Source organism: Arachis ipaensis, chromosome B7 (assembly GCF_059453495.1).
Source record: "Arachis ipaensis isolate K30076 ecotype BB chromosome B7, ASM5945349v1, whole genome shotgun sequence".
NCBI lineage: Eukaryota > Viridiplantae > Streptophyta > Magnoliopsida > Fabales > Fabaceae > Arachis > Arachis ipaensis.
Window position 1 is genome coordinate 113,782,759 of NC_142442.1, and position 4,593 is coordinate 113,787,351.

The window sequence follows — 4,593 nt, forward strand, 5'->3', positions numbered from 1 at the left end:
TATTTGCTAAGCTAGATGGATTCTGCTCAGAATTCTCTGTCTGTTGCTGAGAGGATGATGGAAAAGGCTTGCTATTGCTAAACCTGTTTCTTCCACCATTATTAAAGCCTTGTTGAGGCTTTTGTTGATCCTTCCATGAGAAATTTGGATGATTTCTCCATGAGGGATTATAGGTGTTTCCATAGGGTTCTCTCATGTAATTCACCTCTAGTATTGCAGGGTTCTCAGGATCATAAGCTTCTTCTTCAGAAGGTGCCTCTTTAGTACTGTTGGATGCAGCTTGTAATCCATTCAGACTCTGAGAAATCATATTGACTTGCTGAGTCAATATTTTATTCTGAGCCAATATGGCATTCAGAGTATCAATTTTAAGAACTCCCTTCCTCTGAGGTGTCCCATTACTCACAGGATTCCTTTCAGAAGTGTACATGAACTGGTTATTTGCAACCATGTCAATGAGTTCCTGAGCTTCTGCAGGCATTTTCTTTAGGTGAATGGATCCACCTGCAGAATGGTCCAATGACATCTTAGATAATTCAGACAGACCATCATAGAATATATCCAGGATGATCCATTCTGAAAGCATGTCAGAAGGACACTTTTTGGTCAGTTGCTTGTATCTCTCCCAAGCTTCATAGAGGGATTCACCTTCTTTCTATTTGAAGTTTTGAACATCCACTCTAAGCTTGCTAAGCTTTTGAGGAGGAAAGAACTTGGCTAAGAAAGCCGTGACCAGCTTATCCCAAGAGTTCAGGCTATCTTTAGGTTAAGAGTCCAACCATATTCTAGCTCTGTCTCTTACAGCAAACGGGAAAAGCATAAGCCTGTAGACCTCCGGATCAACCCATTGGTCTTAACAGTCTCACAGATTTGCAAGAATTCAGTTGAGAACTGAAAATGATCTTCTGATGGAAGTCCATGAAACTTGCAATTCTGTTGCATAAGAGAAACTAATTGAGGCTTTAGCTCAAAATTGTTTGCTCCAATGGCAGGGATTGAGATGCTTCTTTCATGGAAGTTAGAATTTGGTGCAGTAAAGTCACCAAGCATCTTCCTTGCACCTCCACCATTGTTATTGGTTTCGGCCATCTCTACTTCTTTTTCGAAAATTTTAGTAAAGTTCTCTTCAGAGTGTTGTGTTTTAGCTTCTCTTAGCTTCCTCTTCAGAGTCCTTTCAGGTTCCGGATCAGCTTCAACAAGAATGTTCTTATCCTTGCTCCTGCTCATGTGAAAAAGAAGAGAACAGAAAATATGGAATCCTCTATGTCACAGTATAGAGATTCCTTTATGTGAGTAGAAGAAGAGGAGAATAGAAGAAGGAGAAGAGAAAAATTTGAAAATTAATTAAAATAAAATAAAAATATTTTTGTTTTTAGATTAAATATTAATTAGAATTCGAAAATTAAAAAAAGAAATAAAATTAAATTAAAATTTAAAATAATTAGTTAATTAAAAAGAATTTTGAAAAAGGGGAAAGGAGTTTTCGAAAATTAGAGAGAGAAAATTAGTTAGGCGGTTTTGAAAAAGATATGATTGAAATAGAAAACTTTTAAAATCAAACAAAAAGTTAGGTAGTTAGTTGAAAAAGGATTTGAAAATCAAATTTGAAAAGATAGGAAGTTAGAAAAGATTTTGAAAATGGATTTTTGAAAAAGATATGATTTGAAATTGAAAAAGATTTGAATTGGAAATTAAAAGATTTGATTTTGAAAATTGAAGTTGATTACTTGACTAACAAGAAACAAAAAGATATGATTTTAAAATTTAAAGATTGAACTTTTCTTACTAGGCAAGTAACAAACTTAAAATTTTTTGAATCAATCACATTAATTGTTAGCATTAATTTCGAAAATATGAAATAGAAATAAGAAAAAGATTTTGAAAATAAATTTTGAAAATTTCGAAATTATGAAAGAAAAATTGAAAAAGATTTGATTTTTGAAAAAGATTTGAAAAAGATAGAATTTTTAAATTGAAAATTTGATTTGACTCATAAGAAACAATTAAATTTAAAATTTTTTTGACTAAATCAAACCAAATTTTCGAAAATTTATGAGAGAATAAGGGAAAGATATTTTTTTTATTTTTGAATTTTTAACGAAGAAAGAGAAAAACAGCAAAAAGATTCAAAACATGAAAATTATGAATCAAAACACACAATGCATGCAAGAACACTTTGAATGTCAAGATGAACACCAAGAACACTTTGAATGTCAAGATGAATACCAAGAACTTATTTTTGAAAATTTTTAAGAAAAGAAATACATGCAAGATACCAAACTTAGAAATTTTCAATGTTTAGACACTAACAAATTGAAAATGCATATGAAAAATAAGAAAAGACACAAAACATAAAAATGCAAAGATCAAACAAAGGAGATCATCAAGAACAACTTGAAGATCATGAAGAACATATGATGAATTTTCAAAAATTAAAGAAAATTATAAAAACATGCAATTGACACCAAACTTAAGAATTGACACTATACTCAAACAAGAAACACAAAATTATTTTTGGTTTTTATGATTTTATTAAAAATTCTTTTCTTTTGGTATTTTTTTTTGTATTTTTTTCGAAAATTATTTGGAAAAAGAAAAATAAGGATTTCAAAATTTTTAATAAGAATTCCAGGAATCATGTAATGTTAGTCTAAAGCTCCGGTCTAGGAATTAGACATGGCTTACTAGCCAGCCGAGCTTTCAGTGAGAGCTCCGGTCCAAAACACTAGACATGGCCAATGGCCAGCCAAGCTTCAGCATACAAATCAGGCATACAACAGCTGATCAGATGGGAGTCCAAGGACTCTTGAGATGATAAGTTGAAACCTCGGTCCAAAAGAATTAGACATGGCTTCACAGCCAGCCAGACTTTAACAAATCATCATGAAACTCTAGAATTCATTCTTAAAAATTCTGAAGAACAAATTAAATTTTTTTTTGAAATTTTTTTCGAAAACAAAAAAATAAAAAAATAAAAAAATAAAAGGCTTAAAATAAAATAAAACTACCTAATCTGAGCAACAAGATGAACCGTCAGTTGTCCAAACTCGAACAATCCCCGGCAACGGCGCCAAAAACTTGGTGCACGAAATCGTGATTGTTCATTCCTTGGTAACGGCGCTAAAAACTTAATACGCACGTTCATAATCTTAGTTCTTCTTCACAACTTCGCACAACTAACCAGCAAGTGCACTGGGTCGTCCAAGTAATAAACCTTACGTGAGTAAGGGTCGATCCCATAGAGATTGTCGGCTTGAAGCAAGCTATGGTCACCTTGTAAATCTCAGTCAGGCAGATTCAATTGGTTATGGAGATTTGATAATTAAAATATAATTAAAATATAAAATAGGATAGAAATACTTATGTAATTCATTGGTGAGAATTTCAGATAAGCGTATGGAGATGCTTTTATTCCTTCTGAACCTCTGATTTCCTACTGCTTTCATCCAATCACTCAAACTCCTTTCCATGGCAAGCTGTATGTTGGGCATCACCGTTGTCAATGGCTACATCCCGTCCTCTCAGTGAAAATGGTCCAAAATGCACTGTCACTGCACGGCTAATCATCTGTAGGTTCTCGATCCTGCTGGAATAGGATTCAGTAATCCTTTTGCGTCTGTCACTACCCCCAGCATTCGCGAGTTTAAAGCTCGTCACAGCCATCCCTTCCCAGATCCTACTCGGAATACCACAGACAAGGTTTAGACTTTCCGGACCTCAAGAATGGCCGCCAATAATTCTAGCCTATACCACAAAGACTCTGATCGTAAATCAGGAGGCTAAGAGATATGCATTCAAGCTTGCTTTCATGTAGAATGGATGTGTTTGTCAGGCACGCGTTCATAAGTGAGAATGGTGATGGGCGTCACATAATCATCACATTCATCATGTTCTTGTGTGCGAATGAATATCTTAGAGAAGAAATAGGCTTGAGTTGAATAGAAAAACAGTAGTACTTTGCATTAATTCATGAGGAACAGCAGAGCTCCACACCTTAATCTATGGTGTGTAGAAACTCTACCGTTGAAAATACATAAGAACAAGGTCCAGGCATGGCCGAATGGCCAGCCCCCTAAACGTCTAAGGAAAAATGTTCCAAAGATCTAAAAATGATCCAAAGATGTGAAATAAATCACTAAAAGTAGTTTTTATACTAAACTAGTAACTAGGGTTTACAGAAATGAGTAAATGATGCAGAAATCCACTTCTGGGCCCACTTAGTGTGTGCTTGGACTGAGCACTGAAGCTTTCACATGTAGAGGTCTTCCTTGGAGTTAAACGCCAGTTTGTAACCTGTTTCTGGCGTTTAACTCTGCTTTGCAACCTGTTTCTGGCGTTTAACTCCAGAATAGGGCAGAAAGCTGGCGTTGAACGCCAGTTTGCGTCATCTAAACTCGGGCAAAGTATGGACTATTATATATTGCTGGAAAGCCCTGGATGTCGACTTTCCAACGCAATTGAGAGTGCGCCATTTGGACTCCTGTAACTCTAGAAAATCCACTTTGAGTGCAGGGAGGTCAGAATCCAACAGCATCTGCAGTCCTTCTTCAGCCTCTGAATCTGATTTTTGCTCAAGTCCCTGAATTTCAGCCA

At 35.1% G+C, this 4,593-nt stretch overlaps 1 non-coding gene across 1 annotated transcript; it reads left to right on the top strand.

Moving 5' to 3' along the window:
* Window positions 1–580: 580 nt before the first annotated feature.
* Window positions 581–688, top strand: LOC148553779 (small nucleolar RNA R71). Its single transcript, XR_015893156.1, has one exon. It is a non-coding gene; the product is annotated as a small nucleolar RNA R71 (small nucleolar RNA).
* The last annotated feature ends 3,905 nt before the right edge of the window (window positions 689–4,593 follow it).